Genomic DNA, 22172 nt, shown 5'->3' with positions numbered 1-22172 from the left:
TCAGTGTTGGGTTATGTGGTGTGACAGCAGAGGTAAGTGACTCTGGGCTTTCCCTCAAAGACATCATGCTGAGTGGACGACAGGAAATTTTGAAAATAATTTCTGAAGTCATGCTCAGGCAGAAACAATGTGATGACTCTAATAAGTATACCATTTTCCACTAATCTGATATTTTTGCTATAGATTGAGGGCGTTTCTTTTTCTTCACAGGGCTGTGATTTGTGCTACGCAGACCTATTGACAGTTGTCTGAGAAATAAAAAGACCCCCTGGAAATATCTGTCCACGGGTAGACCTGGGTGAGAATCAATCCTTGCCCACCACTGACTATGTGACTTCGGGCAATTACTTGACCTTTTTGAGATACCTGTTCACCATAAGATGGAGAAAATAATAATACCCACTTCAGTGAGCTGTGGTGTAAATATAAATGAAAAAAAAACATGCAAAGCCCTGAGGGGTGATGTTAAACACGTAGCAAGAGCTCAACAGAAGTACCTATTACTGCTGTTTTCAGGCTACGACCCATGATTTCAGGGGCATCAGATACATGCTCTTAATTTTTTAAAGTCAGATCCATGTATATATGTATATGAGATGTGCCCATAGAAAGGAAACATCTGCAGTTTTGTGTAATTGCTTTGGCCTCCTCAGAGAACTGGGTCAAGCTATGGAGGGTCAAACATACCTAATTAGAGAATCTACAAATCCTGAATATGCGCCATTTTTAGAAGGATGGTTTGATTTCTTCTCAGTACAATAAACTGGCTGTGCAGGAAGATGGGGAAGGGGGAGAGGGGAAGCATCACTTCAGCAAATTCCTGATTTTAACTTATTTTTTCCATTCCTTTTGAGAGTTTCTTCATGCAGAAAAATCTCTCTCACTCTTCTGGATTCTGAAGTAAGAATAACAGAACCGAGCTTTAGTGAGCTCTTGCTTTGCACCAGGCTCTGATCAGTTAATCCTCACTCAGCCCTATGAGAGATGGAATATTTTATCATTCACAATTTACATAACAGACAACTTGCACAGATTGCCCACCTAACTTGACCTAGGTCATACGGCTGGGGCATCTGTGGTCTGGTTTAAATCCAGGTAGGTTTACTTCAGAGCCCCGCTCTTAATTCCACTGTCCTACTACATGGCTACACAGTAGAAAGAATTTGAGTCACATATGCAATTAAAATGTTCTGTTGGTCACATTTCAAAAAAAAAAGGAAGCAGGTGCAATTAATTTTTAAAATTTATTTTATTGAAGTATAGTTGATTTGCAATGCTGTGTTAATTTCTTCTTTTTAATTAATTAATTTATTTTTGGCTGTGTTGGATCTTCATCGTTGTGTGCAGGTTTTCTCTAGTTGTGGCGAGAGGGGGCTACTCTTTGTTGCGGTGCATGGGCTTCTCATTGCAGTGGCTTCTCCTGTTGTGGAGCATGGGCTCTAGGCATGCGGGCTTCAGTAGTTGTGGCACGTGGGCTCAGTTGTTGTGGCTCATGGGCTCTAGAGCGCAGGTTCAGTAGTTGTGGTGCACGGGCTTAGTTGCTCTGTGGCATGTGGGATCTTCCCGGGCCAGGGCTTGAACTGGTGTCCCCTGCATTGGCAGGCGGATTTTTAACCACTGCGCCACCAGGGAAGTCCCGCTGTGTTAATTTCTGCTGTACAGCAAAGTGATTCAGTATATATACCTTCTTTTTCATATTCTTTTCCATTATGGTTTATCACAGGATATTGAATATAGTTCCCTGTGCTCTATAGTAGGACCTTATTGTTTATCCATTCTATATGTTTGCATCTGCTAATCCCAAACTCCCAATCCTTCCCTCCCCCAAAGGTACAGTTAATGTTAATCATATATTTAAGTTAACCAATCATCTTTAAGATGTTACCATTCAATATGTAATCACAGAAAATTGTCTTCTTTTCATACTTCAGGAGTTATCACTTCTGCACGGCTCCATTAGGACCTTTCACGTGGTTGGGAGCCATGCGTGGCTGGTGCCCTCCATAGTGGAGAGCATAGCCCTGTGCCTGCACAGCCAGAGTTACTGGACTTTCTATTTACATCTCTATGTTTACATAATCTTTATTCCTTTTGTTTTGGTATCTTCAAAACTATTAAAAAGATCCTGAGTACTAAAACTGAAAGTAAGTTTTAAAAAAAAGGAAGAAAAAGAAAGCAGTGGTAATAGGGTCATTGTTTGGGGATTTCTAACAATGCCTAAGGAAGCTGTGTTCTTTGGTGACTTCTGTCAGATTGCTCAAATATTTTGAGTTCAACTGCTTGCCCATTTAAGAACATAAGGTTAATTTATCATGTTTCCCCCTTGGCCAAGCAGAAATCTAAAAATAAGCTCTTAAGTTGTTAGGTTTGACCGAACTCTTTATATAAATATCCGTTTGCAGTTGTTGTTTTAGCAAAAGAAAAAGCCAGTCTCCTAAGTGTTTTGGTTCTAAAAACTTTAGGAAACTGATTTCGCCCCTAAACACTTCCTTCCTCTAAACCACATACAGACTGAAAAAAAAAGGAAGTGAAAATTAGATTTTATTTTATTTTTCCTGCAAGAGGACAGAAAAGACAATCCCTTCCCCCATACGACATTCTTTTGCCATTACCCTTCCCACCACCGAATTCCAAATGATGATTAGAGGATGAAAAATTGGCCCCTTAATATAAAGCTTAACTCTGTAAACTCTGTGGAGTCTTGGTTTCAGGTGTCACATCTCATCTGATGAGTTTGGAAGGGCCTGCAGGAAATCATTGCGTCACATAAACCCCTTTTTGTGTCTCTGGCAATGTTTCCCCAGCACTGGACACAGAGAAGACAACAGTAGACAGTAAGTGCTTGTTGAATTAAAATTTTTTAATTTATTTGAGGAAAGTCAAGAAAAATTTCTCTGGACTATTATAAGAGAAAAGTGGTTTGCTATTTACAAATATACTAATGGAAACACTTAGAAGATGTATTTTGATATGAAAGAAATGACCTGGGGGCAAGGAGTGACATGAAGATGTGGGTGAAAATCCTGGAAATTAAAAGGGTGACTGGCTTCTAGAGGGTCCTCCTTGACTCTGTCTTTACATGAAATTTTAATATGACTAAAATATAAAAACTAAAAAAAAAAGATAAATAGTATGTAGAAGAATATCTGTAAAGTTTTGGTCAAGGGGAAGATTTTAAGGTAGTAGGTAGGAAACTTAGAAAACACAGTTATATTTAACCTGTCTCTCTATAGAAATACAAATATATATATATATATATATATATATATATATATATATATACACACACACATATATGTGCATGTATGCATGTATTTAATACATATCTTATGCAAAACAGTGAACTGGGAAAAATATATGCAATTAGAATACTATCAGAAGACATAACATGTTGCTCTTCCTAATATACGAATGACTGCTAAAAGAAAAAGCAAGTTATAAATGAAAAAAAAAACAAAGAAAATAAACTATAAAGATTTTCTTCCTCACTAGTGAATCAGAAGTGCCAACTACACAAAAATCAGATGAAAATTTTAACTCATCACATAAGCCAAACAAACAAACAAGTAACATCCTCCAACTATAGTGAAGTATGCTGGCTACCCAGCTGCGGGGGGTGTGAACTGATTGAATAAATATAATAGACTTCAAGCGATTTCTGGTGAATAATACTTACTAATAACATTAATGCTAGCTGTCTGGGCTTAAAACATTTTAGCAAAGTATCTTTCAGAACTGTGTGTAGGGTAGAGTGAAATCGTATTCACTATTAATGTTATATGTCCTTACAGAGAAAGACAAATATCACGTGATATCACTTATATGTGGAATCCACAAACACACAAAAATGATACAAGTGAACTTATATAAAAATAGAAACAGACCCACAGATATAGCAAACAAACTTATGGTTACCAAAGGGGAAGGGGGGGAGGGATAAATTAAGAGGCTGGGATTAACACATACACACTACTATATATATAAAATAGATAAGTAACAAGGACCTACTGTATAGCACAGGGAACTATACTCAATATTTTGTAATAGCCTATAAAGGATAAGAATCTGAAAAAGAATATATACATATATATGTGTGTGTACATATATATGTGAACATATATAACTGAATCGCTGTGCTGTACACCTGAAACTAACTTGACATTGTAAATCAACTCTACTTCAATAAAATGAAGAAGAAAAGAAAAGCAAAATAGAGTTATATGCCCTTATGTGTTTTAGAAAATGAGAATTGCTATTAACCAGCTGGGTAAGTTGCCTTACGCAGTAGCCTTCAGTTTGCCTAGACGACCACTCTGGCAGAAGGCACAGGGCTGGCTTTGGGCCAAGGCTGCCCATGGCCTCATCCCTTCCCTGCTGCAGTGGCCGGGGAGTCTGGTGCTGCTGATGGTACAGGCGGGGGAAGCTTCCCGATGGCATCAGACTGGATGTGAATGAAAAGGAAGCCTTTACTGGGTTACACTACTGAGATTTGCGGGTCAGTATCTGGTCCTTGTGGTCTAGCCCAAGCCAACTAAAACAACAATACAGATAGTGTTCTTTAGGGACTATAGAACATATATAGTCTCTCTATATAATATAGAGAGAATGTATATATACATTCTCTCTATATTATAAAATATATATATATTTAAAACATATATATATGTTTTACATACATATATATGTTTTATACATACATATACATATTTAGTTATATATGTTTTACATATAAAACATATTTACATTTATGTTTTATACATACATATACATATTTATAAAACATATAAAACATATTTACATTTATGTTTTATACATACATATACATACTTATGTTATATATGTTTTACATACATATATATGTATATATAAAATATATATATTCAAAGGCAGTTAAATATAACTGCGTTTCTTTCTAAGTCTCCTACCTATCTTAAGGTCTCTCCCTTGACCAAAACTGTACAAAGAGTCTTCTGCATATTCTTTTGTTTTTGTTTTTATATTTAACCCTTACGTTTTGCTCATATTAAAAGTTCCTTTAAAGCGTTCAGACACATCTTACACAACTAGCATCCTCGATCGGATGAACTATTTTGGATCATTTGGAAGCACTCTGGAGATCTCATATCACTTTCAGGTTGTTACGTAAATAGATCAGCACTCACCTGTAATTACACTTGTTAACCGAGCGCCAGGCCACGGTCCTGATTAAGATGCTGCGTCCACTTCAAGTCTAGTTCTCGTGGCGGCGGCGGCAGCTGCGGCTTCCGAGGCTGCTGCGATGCTGAGATGAACGCCTCTCCCGCCTTCGAGCTGTTCTCGCTCTTCAAGGGCGAGAAGAAGATCAAGGCACCCGATGCCTGTTTGTTCACCTCCAACAAGGAAGACCACGCGCTAGGAAACATCGTCAGATCGCAGCTGCTGAAGGCCCCCCAGGTGCTGTTTGCTGGCTACAAAGTCCCCCATGCCTTGCAGCACAAGACCCTCATCCGTGTGCTGACCACACTGGATGCCAGCCTTCGCCCATGCCGTCGCAGACCTCCTCCGTGAGCTCGCCCTGCTGGAAGAGTGCGCCCGGCTGGCCATCAAAGACAAGCAAGGAGGAATTGAGTAGGGGGCTGCACCTGGCCCTTCTCCAGGCACCAGCTGGACAGGAGCCCTTCTTCCAGCCGTGGGCCTCCTTGTAGAAACTCCAGCGAGCCCCGCACCCCCGACACCGATGTGTCCTGTACATAGAGTCTGTTTCACCTTCCTAATAAAGTGTGGCAGGAAAAGACCCAGCTGCGGGCGGAGGCAGAGGTGACTTCACAGCAATGGACCGTCAGTTCAGCAGAGGTAAAGGACCTGTTCCGAAGCCACTCGGGGGCCTCACTTCAAAGCGGTCTGGCCCGGAGACCCAGACTTCTGTCTGAGAGCGTGGCAGGAGCAAACTCATCTGGACAAAAACTGGGAACCTGCGGCTGCCAGGCAGCGTCTCAAGCAGAGGGAAACCGAAAGCCCATGTGCTTCTAGGAGTCTCTGCTCTAGAAGCCTCAGCTGCCGGGCCTGCTTGCCTCAGCGTAGGGACACCTAATGGGGCCCCCAGACAGCTCTCTCCAGGCTTCTCTTACATAGTGGAGTTTAATAAAAATAGTCACCGAGGGGCTGCCCTGGTGGCGCAGTGGTTGAGAATCTGCCTGCCAATGCAGGGGACACGGGTTCGAGCCCTGGTCTGGGAAGATCCCACATGCCACGGAGCAACTAGGCCCGTGAGCCACAACTACTGAGCCTGCGTGTCTGGAACCTGTGCTCCGCAGCAAGAGAGGCCGCGATGGTGAGAGGCCCGCACACCGCGATGAAGAGTGGCCCCCGCTTGCCGCAACTGGAGAAAGCCCTCGCACAGAAACGAAGACCCAACACAGCCAAAAATAAATTAAAAAAAAAAAAAGTCACCGATAAAAAGCAATCAATCAATCAACTTCTCATACCGGTTCTGAATGTCCTGTCCTGACTAGCGCCCCATTCTTTGGAATTCTTACCCCGTTTCATGGTTCCACGTTCTTCTGCTTTCTCCCTCTCTCTCCTGGGGCGTGGTCCTCAGCCTTGTTTTCCGCACTGTCACTTTTGGACCCATGGAGCACCGTTCCCAAACTGTGATCCATGGACGATTCAGCTTCTCCTTTCAGGCTCCAGCCTTGGACCCAGGGGCCTTGTGCCTTTGAATGCCTTACCTGGTCATTCAACCCCAAAACCTCAGCAGTGGGGTAGGGGAGAAGGTCAACAGCCTTAGGTGGTGATAGCAGTAGAGCGGGAAAGCCATCATCGAACTTCTCTCTCTCAAAGTCAAGGTTAATAATCCAACATCAAAAACCATTGTGAAATTCTATGAATACTTGGATTATTAAGCAATTTCCACACTTGGATTTTTCATGGGTCCTGAATTTCCAAGTGAACAAAGCTTGGAAAATTCTTGTTAATAAGTTCATTATTAACAAGTAGGTAACTTTTAACATAGCACACCTAGTTTTACAGACTTGGTGATAGTGCCTGGAAGCTGTTAGCTGATACTCTGAGATCCTGCAGGAAATCATTACTTCATAGAGATAGTTTTTTTTTTTCTAGAGAGCTAGGATTAATTATATTTCAATAATTTGTCTTTATGAAGATACCATGGTAGTAATTTTTCCTTAGTGAAAATAAGCTGAAGCTGGACATAAATAAATCCTAAATGTTCATCAACTAAAGAATAGTTATATAAATTATTTTTTTATTTGTGTAATGTAATCTCATGCAACTATTAAAATAAAAACTAGAAAGACAAGGTTGGAGCATAGAAGATTAGCATGAAATAATGCTACGAGAAAGAGCAGAACATGGTGTTTCCTTTAAGGTTAAAAATCCCACCCTTGGCCCCTGAGTAGGGAATTCAGTGGTATAGCTGTTCTGAATTAAGGTTGATTAATGAATATTCTTCATGTTTGGATGGACTTTCAAAGGTGGGTGCCGCTGAGGACTTCATTTCCACGAGAACTTGAACAGCTTTCCCAGAGAGGAAATAGTTGAACACAAGGTCTTTATGGTTGATCCCAATCCCCGAGCCTCACACTAAATATGGAGAAGGGGGGGTGGAGGGGTTGCAGTTGCCATTGGGAAGTTTACCAGACAAACATGGGAGTCATGATACACAAGCTTTGTGTAGAGACCCTGATGAAAATTTGGGAAGGAGGGGATGGGGGTGGGAGGGCAAGGGCTGGGGTGATGGTGGGCTCTATTTTGAGCACAATATTTAACAACTACCATTTGGTGTTTTCTTCAAACACAACTTCTTCTATAGCTTTTTTCTCCCATTCCCAAGCACTTGCGCCAAATTTGGAGTAAAACTGAAAACTAAAATGAGTCAAAGAATGAACTGAACAATGTGTGTGTGTGCATGTGTGTGTGTGTTTGTGTGTGTGTGTAGGGGTGTGATATAAAGAAGGTAAAAATTTCCTGTTCTGTGTTGGGAGTTTTAATGATGTCAGGAGGAGGACCATTTTTCCTATTCAGAGCAGCAATGGTTTGTGTGGAAGTGAGGCCAGAATCACACCCATCACAGGGACTCCAGCTGTGGCCAGCGCAGATGGGATTAGCGGAGAGAGAGGAGTATGATGGCTGTTGGAAAGCACATGGCCCCTGAACTAAATGGGACAAAATTCATCTCTCCACTGCATCTTCAGGGAGTATATTCTCTCCGTGAGGTCTGGGGAAACAGGAGTCATATAAGCACATATAATGTGCATAGAAGAAGATGTTGAATAGACTCTTCTCAACGTCCTGGAACCAGGGACAGCACTTTGAAATTGGAGGCTGCGTACTTCATTTATTAAAACCTTGGGCTTTAGAGCAAGAGAGCCTGGGTTTGCATCCTGCTTGCCTCACCTCCTGGTATATAACCTGCAGTGGATTCCATAAACTTTGTGCTTTAATTTCTTCATCTGTGAAATGTGGTAGCTGTGAGGATTAAATGAGCTAATACCTATAAGAGAATCAGCACAGGTTCTGGCCCATAAAGTTCGGCTATGAGGATGGTGATAATGACCACGATGATGATGAAGATTAGGGCTCAAAGCTGAGTAAAAGGAAGCCAGTTCGTGGTCCATATTTTAAAGAAAATCCTCAACAATGGGATCAAGGTATCGCTAGACCTCATTTACAGGTGGCAGAACTGGCCGTGTCAGCTCCAGTGAACACCTCAAAATTCTTTGCCTTCTCCCACAGACACATTCGATGTTAGGCTGGGTGGTTTGGGGTACTGTAACAGGATGTGGGGTCGGTATCACACACGAAATCTATGTGAGTGCTGTTGGTCGGAGGGTGGCTTTCCTCTGTGCAGATGTTTAGGAGCCAAAGCTCCTTGCATGCTGTGTTCTGACCGTCTCTCCGGGCATAACAGTCCTCTGCATTGAACTGACAGAATGAGGAAGAGAAAGCAAGAAGCCATCAGCATCTTTTTTTTTTTTTTTTTTACATCTTTATTGGAGAATAATTGCTTTACAGTGGTGTGTTAGTTTCTGCTGTATAACAAAGTGAATCAGCTATACGTATACATATATCCCCATATCCCCTCCCTCTTGCGTCTCCCCCCCACCCTCCCTATCCCACCCCTCTAGGTGGTCACAAAGCACTGAGCTGATCTCCCTGTGCTATGAGGCTGCTTCCCACTAGCTATCAGTTTTACATTTGGTAGTGTATATATGTCCATGACACTCTCACACTTTGTCCCAGCTTACCCTTCCCCTCCCTGTGTTCTCAAGTCCATTCTCTAGTAAGTCTGTGAGCTGAGACCTGGAGGTGACACATGACCTCCACTGTCTTTCCACTGAGGTCGGTGGAAAGGGGTCAGATCGAGTCCCATAAATCCCACCTACATGCCTGTATCTCCCTCTGGGTCATGGTCTCCCAGAGACATGAGAGGGGAAGCAGCATTTTCACAGACAGCGAGTTCTCCTTTCAAGAAGGGCAGAGGAACAGAGGTTGAACTGCAAGAAGGGGACCCCAGGCACCTCATTCTCGTCTAAACGCTTATTGAGCTGCAAATCTGCCAGCGCCATCCTGGCATGACCCCTGGGACAGAAGGTGAGGGGGATCTTAGGAGATGTTGATGTGTGTTCTCCAAAGTTAGGGGGCCAGATGTGAGCATGGAGACTAGGGCTACTTCTCACCTGTGGTTTCATCAGGCAAAAGTCCCACCAGGGCAGCTGAATCACGCAGCGTGTGGCAACCCTGGTTTTGGATACGCGGGAAGAAAATGGAGACAGGCTCCCGATCCATCAGAGGACCCACAAAGGACCCTGAGGCTCTACAAGGATGTGTGTATAGTCAGAGAAGATACGTAGGTCTTCAGGCAGCAGTCTGAAGAGGATGAGAGGATGCCCCTGAGAGGCATCTCGGGGAGAGGGTGCCCCGCTCCGAGAGGTGTTTGGAGACAGCGGTCCTTGGGTGTGGTTGCCCCTCCCTGAAGGGATCCTCAGTCAAGGAGAAGCTGAACAGAGCCCCTGAAAAATCACACACAACCTCTACTCAGAGGCCATCGTATTGGTGGAGACCCCAAGGAGTCCAGTGGATGGTTATCTTCTCCCATCAACAGGCAGCCAGCTGTGCCAGACACCTACCACTTTTCTATTTCTTCTTCCTACATGACAGCTCATAGGAAGAGGATGGGACGAGGAAAAGGGCGGACCATGCCTCTTAGGAACCGGAGATCACACAGGTTAAAGGTCAAGGCTGAACTTCGGGGAAGGGAAAATATGAGAGCAGAACTTAAAATGAGAAGGATTGAATGATACTCTTCTAATATCTGAAAGGGACCAGGAAGCTACGGGATCTTCTGGAGATAAGAAGGGACCGAAAAAGAAAATCTCACAGTTTATGGTTAAATACAGCGATAGGAAAAAAGGACAACAAAAACCTCCAACATGTCATGTCCCTCTCAAGACCAGCCTGCTGGGTGAACTGATTTCCTAAACACAGAGGGTGTAAAAGCTGCAGGGGAAGAAGACAACACTTGCCTTTTAGAATCTGTTTGCACTGATTGACTCTTACTGTTTGCCTCATCAGTTGACTGGTCTCTGCCAGCGCGAGTTTACAGTGGGGAGGAGGTGGGCTGTGTGCCCCTTGACCTTTGTGCTTTGCAGAGCCCGAGTGGTCTTGTTGTGGGCAAAGAGGGGAGGCGGGAGAGGGCGGAGAAGGCTATTGCTCTCCATCCGGGTGGCATTAAGAGCCTTGGGGCTGGTATGATCGACGGAGAACTGCCCTTTGGACCAGCATGGCCCAGGGAGAATCTTGGGAATCTAAATATTTAGGGGGAAATTTTTAGGGCCCGGGATCTCCTGCATGAGCAGGTGGAGGTTTAGAGAGAACGAAAATCAGTTTAATGGTTTAAATGGTGTCGTTTGTAGCTGTAAACTGGGGAGACAGGAAGACGTGAAGATTTCAAGGATGAATAATTAAGAGGAATATTTATTCATTCATCCATTTTTTATTCAAAAACATGTAGTGAATACCTACTATGTGCCATACTCTACACTAGATGCTGGGCATACGATAGAGGGTAAAGCATCTAAGCTCTGCTGGGCTAAATCTGTGAAAGCAAAAGCAGAGAGCTTTAAACGGGCACTGGATCTGGTCTGAGGGTGGAAGAGAACGGATGGAGTGCCAGTATGTGCGGATAATGGGAAACAGGGTTCTTCATGTTTAGGAATTCCTATAATGTTGTTTTAATACTCCTTTCATAACAAATAATAATCATGAAGGAAATGAAAATCTTGGCATGGTGAACCAAATGGAGAACTGCTTTTGTGCTTTTCCTTAGAGTCCAAGTAAATTAAGTCGTTTAATGCTGACAAAGGGTCTCCATCACCTCCTTTCGACTTTCCCTGCTGAATCCAGAGAGCGTCTTTCGTTTGTCCATTTCCCCTCCGTTCCGTTCATGCTGGGTCCTGCCACATCCGGCTCATTCCCCTGTGAAGCAAGTCATGATAAGGCTTTCCTCTGCTGTAATTTCAGAATGCTCAAGTAGTTTCAGAGGAAGCCTATTTAACAAAGTAGTAGATCGCCCTTCCTTGTTATATCCTGAAAACGTAGGACAAGAGAGCTGTTGTTATCTGAGGATCTCAAAACCAGGAGTGCTTTGAAAGCAAATGATGTCTCGTGATTCTCAAGTAAAGCCTGAGAAAGTACATTTAGACGCCCAGGTGGGTGAAGGGGGGAGCCGACGCTCAGGTGGGTGACGAGGGGACCAGACGCCCAGGTGGGTTATGGGAGAAGCTGAACAGTCTCTGATATAGGAACTTAAGCTAAGCATGAATTAGAGCATCCTTACACACACACACACACACACACACACACACACACACACACACACACACAGAGGGATTCAAGACGTATAGGTACCAAAAAAGATTGCACACTTCTAACTAGCCTGTGGACAGCGTATAGGCTAAAAATGCAAACTTATTAATAAATTTGGACCTTCATAGAAACGCTTAAATGGCTAGTGACATAACATTTTTCTGTAGCAGAAAATAAGGGATTTCTGTAGTTTCAAGATCATACCAGGAGTATCCACCCTCAACGAGGTGTATGGGATTCTCCGAGCTTCAAGGTGAAGGTAGCAGTCTAATCACAGGGACAGAAGACAGAAGGATCCCGGTCACACTGTGGCATTGTTGCGGACTTGCGTGTGTGCTTGAATTGAGGAAACTCTCAGAGATATGAGTAACCTGGGCTGACTTCTGCCCAATGCACGGCGTGGGGAGTGGCCGACAGTGGCCGTCACTGGGGAAGTGGAACTTTGACCATGATTTCAAAGCGAGGGGCGAAGAAGTGAAAGAAGCACAGACGGGGAAGGAAGACTGCCAGGCTCCCTCCTTCCATGGAGACTGGATAAAACAAGTCATGCATAGCTCTGATAATGCCTTCGCTGATCATAAAACAAGCATTTGGCTGTCTATAGATACTTTTTCCCCCTGAATTGGTTCTTGGGCTAAATACAATTATCTCCTCTTTTCTAAGGTTCCATTTAACAGCCTAAAATCAAGTAATTATAGAAAAGAGCTAAATATTTTATAGCAAAGTTACCATGGTTGATAGGGAGAGAGCTAATTAAAACATAAAAAAATCTTTTATAAAGCCAATAGATAAGAATTTAGATGTAAGGTTAAAAAAATAAATAAAAATACAAATTAAAAAAAAGCCAATAGAAATACTCATGAATATGCACAAAAATTGACCTCCATAGAACTTATTGCAATGTTTAAAATATAAAAACTTTTCCATTACTCCTTCCACTTAATGTGGTGTCAGGGCCATTTTTTGGTCTTAACCTTAAGTACTTTTGTAGCACGTACATTTCAAATCTGGTACACAGTGGCAAGTATGGGCTTGGTGTAAGGGATGTGAAAGTGCGTGGAAACTTGCCAGGACATTTCTGTTAATTAGGTTATTCAGTGGTTTGTTAGAAATTGTTGGGATCTTGGGAAGGAAGGTAAAGATTGACAGGTGGAAACCCCAAATATTGGCGAAGTTAAAGGTTGTACTTTATGAGAGATAAATGGTCCCATTAACTGCCCCTCAGAGAGACTTACCCACCCTCTTTGCAATGCTGGAGTCAGGAGGGTCTCCCAGCTGTGAGGCCCGCCAGGTAGGATGGAAGGATCAAGGGACCTCTCTCCCATAGTCTGTGGGACTGAGCTCTGCATGCCAAATTTATTTTAAATTCCCAACCTGATAAATTACTCTCCTTCCCCCCGGGGGAAAAAGGAGTAAAGGAAAGGGAAGAGGGCCGGAGGGTTTAGGGAAAATCCCTCTTCACTGAAACCAGAACAGCTGAGAAAATGTGTTTCCCTCTCATGGCAAAGACTCCTTAATCCCTCGGATTTTTTTCATTCTACACTCTTGATGGCTGCAGTGTGTGGTTCAAGGTGGCTTTGAGGGATTAAGCATCAAACACTTAGGCCATGTAATGCGGTGCAATTGGTAGCATTGTTTCGTACGGCTTTGAATCCCAATGTTTTCTTTCGGGTCCTAGGCTCAGAGCTGTGCTAATGTGCTTGGACGTGTTAAGCTTATTACAAACTGACTAGCTGGTAAGAATGCTGGCAAATAAGCCACTAAGACCTTCATACTTGACTTTAAATGGTTCAGTTCTACAACCAAATCAATGACACTTGGTCTTGCCCTACAGATGTTTGTTCAGCCATATCAGTTACAACAGCCTTCAGAATTTTACATCCCAGATTTTATTCTAAACACAAATGAAAGACGTTTCTGAGTTCTTAGAAGCATGGGAAATGGGGTATTCTTATAAGATACAAACATTAAAATTCCTTCAGGCATTTCTGTTTCTGTCACAATATAAACCAAAACCAATGTGTATATACACATGCATACATACAAGCACACACACACACACACACACACAAACACACAGGCTGGTAATTGTATTGTCTACTATGAGGATTGAACGGGTTATGAATGCTCCAAATTGAAACTGTTTTTGGTAAGAAAAGCAATCAGTGACAGATCAAAAAGTTAAACGTATCTCCATGCCAAATCAACAAATTGTTCTCTTTAATAAAACCTACAAGTCTTAGTTTTCAAAATGGTATTGAGGAAACAAACATGACTGCAGTGCAAATATGGTCGGTGTTACTGCCTCGCTTCCCGCTGACTTCTGGTCAACAATTTAAAAACAAAAGCAATGAGGACTTCCATGAAATTCTGTGGCCTAGGAGTCTTTTTTTTTTTTTTTTTTTTCCTTCCTTTTTTTTTTTTTTTTTTTTTTTTTTTTAACATCTTTATTGAAGTATAATTGCCTTACAATGGTGTGTTAGCTTCTGCTTTATAACAAAGTGAATCAGTTATACATATACAATATGTTCCCATTTCTCTTGGCCTAGGAGTCTTAGCATTTAGTGATTTGGTGGCTGCTAGAAAATGCCTTACAATTTTAAGGGGCAAGTTTGTTCTTGGCGGACATTTGCGAGTATATGCAGGGAATTTCGAATAAAAGTGTGCATTTATAGGACACACAATACTGTGTATCAAGGCTGACCTGTAGTTATGCCTCTTTCCCCTTCATTTCGAGAAAGGTACAAGGGTGCCCTCTTGGGCCCTGGTGCAAAAGCTTTCCTCACACTTTCTTGAACCCTCCGGACCCTCAAGTCAGGGACCACAGAGGCCAAAGGCAAGGTTTTAGCAGCTGAACCGGGGCCTGAGTAGTGATAGCAGCTGCAGAATTGAAGTCAGGTTTGCGAGTAATGGCCAATCCCACCTCCAATGGTCCCCAGGCCCTTTCTAACCGTGTGTGCCATTCCCATGCCAACCGGCCCTACCTCCTCCATCAGAAGAACTTCTTCAGAGACAGCATGCTTATACTTTGGCTTTTTTGGCAATAATAATAATGTTCCTTAGCTAACCCACACAATACTTGTTCTTAAAGTGCCTCCAAATTAACATGCCACTGTGGCTTTAGCCATAAAAACTGTAGAATCTGAGGGTTGGGAGACCATTATAGATGATGTAATTTAACCTATTTGTTCTATCACAGAGGGAATGGAGGTTGGGACCAATGTAACATAATTAAAAAACCACAAGAGTTGAATCTAGAGCCGGTTTCCTGGACTCCAGCTGAATTGTTTCTGTTACCTACCGTTTACAACAAATACGTGAATGTGTCAGCATAGATATTATTTCTATTTCATAGATAAAGCTGTTAAAGATGATGGAGGTTAGGTGATGTATCCAAGGTCACATGACCAAGTAGGGACAGAGTTGGAAGGAACCCAGTACCTTATCTTCCAGTTAGGATTTTTTTTTTCACACACACACGTACATGGGCCCAAACTCAGAAACTCAGACCCAAGTCTGCGCTCCCCAGTTTGTCTACTGCTAATCAGACATTCGTTGGGTATCAGGTGCTTTCCTAGTCACAGGGATGCTGTTGAACAGGACAGAGTCTGTGACATCCAGGTTGTGGCAGCCGTTCTCCAGATGAGCCCCCAGTGACTTTTGCCTCCTGGTATTCATGCCCTTGTCCAGTTCTCACGCGGGATAGGGGTGACCTGTGTAATCATAGGATATTGCCGGACCACTGCGTGTTACCTCTCAGTCTAGGTCCTAAGATGCACTGTGGTCTCTGTCTCGCTCTCTCTCGGATCATTTGCCCTCAGACAGCCCAGCTGCCATACTGTATGGACACCCCAGCAGCCCTAGGGAGAAATCCATACAGGAAGTGGGACCGCCACCTGGTAGCCAGCAAAAACTTGCCGATCATGTGTATCAGCTGCCTTGAAATCAGGTTTTCTAGCCTGAGTCAGGCCTTCAGAGGACTGAAGCCTGGCTGACATCCAACTGCAACCTCACGTGAGACTTGGAACAACCCAGTGAAGGCATCCCCCAATTCCTAACTCACAAAGACGGTGTGAGATAATAAATGTTTGTCACTGTTTTAAAGGTGCTAAGTTTGGGGTCATTTATCCTGCAGCAATCGGTAACACATAGAGGGAGTGATCAGAGAAACACATACATGAATAAATTGAATAATTTCAAGTATAGTGTTGGGAGAGATAAATAGGACGGTCTGATAGAGGGATGGTGGAAGAGCTGCTTTGCTTTTGTCTTACTTGAGCTGAGACGTAACTGTTCATGAAGACGCCACCACGGAGAGGTCTGGGGCAGGGAGAGAAAGCCCCAAACAAGCCGCAGTAGGAGCAAAGACCCTGAGCCAGGAAAAAGCTAGCACGTTTGAAGCACAGAAGGAAAGCCAATTTGGCTAGAGTCCCGTGAATTAGGGAGAAGGTTGAGGAAGACGAAGTAAGAGACACAGGCAGGGCCAAGTCACCAAAAACCTTGAAGGTCATGGGAAGCCCTGGAAGATTTGTAAACGGAGGAGACCGGGGATCTGACTCACTCTTTAGAAAGATCTCTGGCTGCTGTGTGGACACTGGGTGGTCACAGGTGAGGATGCACCCAATTAGAGGCTGATGCAGTTGTGCTGGAGAGAGTCGCCACTTGAACTAGGGTGGTAGTGGCGGAAGTGGATGGGTTTGGGGTACGTTCTGAAGGCAGGCTGGCAAGACTTGCTTATGGGTTGGGTTTGGAGGGTGAAGGAAAGTGGTACCAAGGACAATCCAGAGCTGTGAGACCTGTGGTTGAGAAACCAGCCTTGGCTTCAATTTTTTATCTGAAAAAAAAAAAAAGAAAGAAAGAAAAGACAAAATAATTGAATCTATCCTTGTGAAATGATACGCTCTATAGGGAATTTCTTTAAAAAGTATTCAGCACTCTGTAGCTTTAAGAGTCTAATGCCCTCACTCAAGTTCATAAGAACTTTTCTGCTGGAGAAAGACAGCAGATGCTGGCACACACCAGGCTGGTGGTGTGAACTTGTGATTCAGGAGGGGTCCCTGCTAAGAGCTGCAAAGGACATTGTCCCTGGGAGGTAGACTAAGGGAGACTGAGTCCAACCAGGGTCCTTAAAGGAGAAACTGATTTTCAGAGAGAGAAGTTTCTTTCCTTCAGAGAAAGAAATTTGCTTAGGGTTACAATTATGGAGGAGCTCTTTTCTCTTCAATGTTTGTGTTTTATGAGGACTATAAGATTTTCTGGGCATCAGTTATAGTTACTGCTTCATGAAGACAACAGTGAAAAGCAGCTTATTTCTCAGTTGTTACATTCTTCCCACCTAGGAAATTTGGTTCTTGTAAACAGTAAAATCAAAAGGCAGTTTTCACTCTTATACAATCAAGCCCTGTGCTTAGGAATTAAGTACCTATTTTTAATGCCCGCATGTATTTCTAAGAATAACATCATGATTCAAAAATGATAAGGCACACAAATATGTGGACTGTTTATGTTTGGAAAACTAATAAAGAATTCTCTTACACTTGATCCCTCAAGGCAAAGACCATCGTGGGTCACTGGGACCGTATTATGTTTCAGTCCTGTGATTCACTCTGTGTCAGCTGTTCTCAGCTCATTCACACACACAGATCCCAGCTACTTAATACACAGTTAAGCACATGTTCTAAAACAAGATGAAAATTCATCCAAACACCGAACAGATGTGAGTAAAAAGAAGAGGGGAATTTAAAAATATTTCTGTTGCTATCAGCAATTATTTTGTCTCCTGAATGGCATTTGGCTATTGGTGTAGAATGTGAATAAGGCTGGTGTGGTTACTGTGGAAGCTGAAACAATGGCAAGTTTCCCATTTTCAGTCCCTGAGATTGTTTACTGAAAGTTCCTTATGCTTTTCAAACTATATTTTAAAGAAAGCATCAAATTCAAGTAGAGTAGTTTACATAGATCAGGAAATGATTCTGTTGTACACCTTCTTGTGTATACTAAATGTTACAGAAGGCACTTTTTAAAATACTTTTTTGGAAACATTTCCTAAATCTGAAAGTAAATGTATTACTGTCTTTATTGATGTACAAATTTCTCCTTAAACAATATTCAACCAGTTTAAATTAAGTGATTAGAAATTGTTTTTTGTTTCATAAGGTACTATTTTATTTAAACACCACCATTCGATTGCTGGAAAATAAGAAAACATAAATGTACTCCAGCAAATTGATTGCCTATGCCAAATGATTTGATGATTCAGAGCAATATTTTAAAAAGGAAAAAAAAAAGAAAAGAAAAGATAATTCAGAGTAATATAAGGAGATTTGATAGGTGGAAATAAACTTTCCAAGTATGAAAACTATGAATAGGGACATAGTATCATAAGATGTCCATCCAAATGAAATGCCAACCAAGTCAAGGCAAAGACAAATATGGTGATAAAAGGATCAGAAGGAGAGACTACTACATTTGAAATAAAAAAAAAAAAAAATATCCTATTAGAAGCCTGGAATCAGAAAGCCTGACAACTCATATTAACTGTGAATGACACTGGGACATATATCTCTCTTATTTACATGAAAAATAAAACTTGTGTAAAAAAGTGCATTAGCCAGAGTTCTTGGGAGACACAGGCCAATAAGACGTATGTATAGAGAAAGATGTATTTTAAGGAACTGGTTCACTGTGATGGTGGAGGCTGTCAAGTCCAAAGTCTGCAGGGTGGGCGGGCAGGCTGGGGACCTAGGGAAGAGCTGACGTTGCAGCTGGAGACTGAAGACCGTCTGCTGGGAGAATCTCCTCTTCCTTGGGAGGGGCCCGTCTTCTTCTTAAGACCTGTAACTGGATGAGGTCCACCCACATTATGGATAATAATCTACTTACTGAGAACCTACTGATTTAAATGTTAATCACATGTAAAAAATACCTTCCCCGTAACATCCACATGTGTTTGGCCAACCATCTGGGTGCCCTGGCCTAGCCAAGTTGACACATAAATTTAACCCTCACAAGAACATAGTAAATCAGTTATTCACTTGCATTGATGATAGATGTATTAACTCTTCAACGATTTTGGAAAATAATTTAACCATTTTGTTAAGAATTTCAAAATGTTTACAGTCATTTTTACCAAATAAATACCTTTCTACCTCATGGAAATAAATCTAGATGCAACCACAAAGAGAAGAAACTGTAGAGGAAAAGATTGATATATGTGACATATTAAAGTTGAAATTTTTGTGGAATAAGATACCATAAACCAAGTAATAAACAAGCTATCAACCAGGAAAGACATTTTGAAACACTTGAAGCAGACAAAAGATTAGTAACCAAAATACATAAAGTCCTGCACTCCCACAATCAATGTGAAAAAGATTTAAAGCTCAGCTGAATGTTTGTGAGTCTTTCTGTTTTGTAAATAAGTTCATTTGTATTGTGTTTTAGATTCCAAATATAAGTGATATCATATAGTATTTGTCTTTCTCTGTCTGACTTACTTTGCTTAGTATGATCATCTCTAGGTCCATCCATGTTGCTGCTAATGACATTATTTCATTCTTTTCTATGGCTGAGTAATATTCCATTGTGTATACAACACTGCATCTTCTTTATGGGTACCAAAGGGGATAGTGGGGGGTGGGTGCTGGGGCGGTAGGGATAAATTAGGAGTTTTGGATGAACAGATACACATTACTATATATAAAATAGGTAAACAACCAGGTCCTGCTGTATAGCACAGGGAAGTATATTCTATATCTTGTAATAACCTATGATGGAAATTTATATATATGCATAACTGAGTCACTTTACTGTACACTTGAAACTAACACAACATTGTAAATTAGCTATACTTCAATAAAACTATGCATATGTATATGTGTGTGTGTGTATATATATATATATATATATACATATATATATATATATATATATACGAAACCCAACTGAAAAACAAGCAAAGGTTAACAGGGCAGTTCTTGGAAGAAGACACCTGAATGGCTAGTAATCATGTGTAAAGAAGTCCAGCTTAACTTGTAGAGGTACACAGTTTAAAACAAGGTTCACTTTTCAAACTATCAGAAAGACCAAAATTAAAAGTTTAATAACGCCAACAGTTTAGAAATGCCAACTGTTGATGAGAGCATAAATTGGTATAATCACATTGGAGAACAATTTGCCTATCTATACCCAGAAAAACTGAAGATGTGAATACCTTAAAACCTTAAAATTCCATTTTAGGTATACATAACCTAGTGAAATTCTGACATGTGAGCATATGTATGCACAAGAAATAACTATTGTTTGTAGTATTGTTTATAAAGGCAAAAAGCACAAAAATGTAAATATCCATCAGCAGAAAAATCAATAAATCTTGATATAGTCAGAGAATTGAATACTGCATGGCAGTGTAAATTGATAAACTAGATTTACATTTATCAGCATGGATTTATCATGAAAACATGTCAGGTGAAAAAAAGCAAGTTACAAAATTATGTGTGTCACATGATTTTCTTTATGCCAAATTTGAATACATTCAGTTGAGAAAGGCAACTATTAAGTTTAAGAAATCATAATACGTATTACTACACATATACAGATGTAGTAAATTTTGAAAACATGGGGTGAAAAGACACCTATCAACCTTAAAATGCTGTTTACCTCTACAAAGATTGTGAGGGAAATAGGTTGCCATGTTTGTGTGTGTGTGTGTGTGTGTGTGCACGTGTGCATGCATGGCATGGCAAAATAATATTTTAAGAATGTGCAATGCTAAGAGTGAACTCTAGTGTGAAATATGGACACTGGGTGACAGTGATGCATCAGTGTAGTTTCATTGGTTGTAACAAACATACCACTCTGGTGGGGCTTGTTGATAGATTTATTTTAAGGGTTTATGGGAACTCTATACTTTCTGCTCAATTTGCTGTGAACCTAAAACTGCTCTAAAGCTAAAGTTTATTAAGTAAAAATGTATGTTAAATCTAGGTGATGGGGACTTCCCTGGTGGTCCAGTGGTTAAGAACCTGTGCTCCCAATGCAGGGGGCCGGGGTTCAATCCCTGGTCAGGGAACTAGATCCCACATGCATGTTGCAACTAAGAGTTCTCATGCCACAACTAAAAGATCCCGCATGCGGCAAAGAAGATCACACGTGTCGCACAAAGACCTGGCGCAGACAAATTAAAAAAAAAAAAAAAATCGAGGCGATAGTTTCATTTTAAAAGTTATTCTTTGGACATAAATGCATGTTTGAAAAATTTGATAATGATAAAATGCAATATAACAGTTCTAGGTCATTTCAAAACTTATTTCATGTGTGTGCATTACAGTTATATTAAATACAAATATATCAATATATAAATTGGAAAATGAAAATTTACCTCTCAAAAAGCTGAGGATAATTCTAAGAGTTATTTCTTGAGGACAGGACTGTTAGCTGATACTTCGATTTCAGGAACATACTTTTTGGTATTGCAATTTAAAATAGTAGAGTTTAAATTTTTTAGCTTTTAGATATGAGTGGTGTACATGTCAAGTTGATGCTTTGTGCTCTTTGTAAGGAAAAACATAATTTCTTAAACTTTTCATTGACTTTCTTACTTTCCAGCCCTTATAGAATCTTGCAGTTTATCCCCAAACTTGAGTGACCCTTTCTTCCTTGCTAGCAGAACAAGTACCTCAGGATAAAGTTGTATGTAATACAACTATTAGAAAAAGCAGATTTCCTTTGTGTTCACGCCAGAAAAGTCAGCTGTTGGGCAGGAAGATTTCAGGGCACTCAGGTCAGGAGTCCCATACTTGGCTGTATATTAGAACCATCGAAGAGTCTTTAAAACTCCTTATGACCAGGCACACCGCATACCAGAAAACCTAGGAATGGGACCCAGGCCTAAGTTTTTGTTTTTATTTTTAACTTTCAGTTATGTAACTAAAAATCTCTTGATGATACTATGACCATTCAGAACCATACTCTTTTTCTTTCCTCTTGGAGGTAGATCTATCCCATAAAATTTACTGTTAGTTCCCCATAGTAGCCAGGCTATGGCCTCAAATTGGTTTGGTCTTCACAGCTTTGAATCTTAAATGAGGATTCCTGGGTCATAAATGTGACCCATCATTTTGTCAGATTTGTCAAATGGATACGGCTTGAGTTATGTATTCTTTTTGTTGGTAATGGCAACAGCACCAACTGTTTCAAGTTTAGGCCAAAAATAATTGTCACAAAAATAGATTATTTTGGGAAAACTCGCAAATACATGCCTACGGGGACTTTTAAGAATAACCAGTTCCTAGATATAACTGAAAAAA

At 41.2% G+C, this 22172-nt stretch overlaps 1 pseudogene across 1 annotated transcript; it reads left to right on the top strand.

Moving 5' to 3' along the window:
- The first annotated feature begins 484 nt into the window (after positions 1 to 484).
- On the top strand, positions 485 to 8971 carry LOC309666648 (DNA-directed RNA polymerase II subunit RPB11 pseudogene; annotated as a pseudogene). The gene is made up of 2 exons (XR_014268492.1): positions 485 to 2834; positions 5042 to 8971. The product of XR_014268492.1 is annotated as a DNA-directed RNA polymerase II subunit RPB11 pseudogene (transcript).
- Positions 8972 to 22172: the final 13201 nt, after the last annotated feature.

The sequence above is a fragment of the Balaenoptera physalus genome (assembly GCF_965194825.1).
Source record: "Balaenoptera physalus genome assembly, chromosome: 9".
NCBI lineage: Eukaryota > Metazoa > Chordata > Mammalia > Artiodactyla > Balaenopteridae > Balaenoptera > Balaenoptera physalus.
This window is presented reverse-complemented; position numbering and strand designations above follow the sequence as displayed.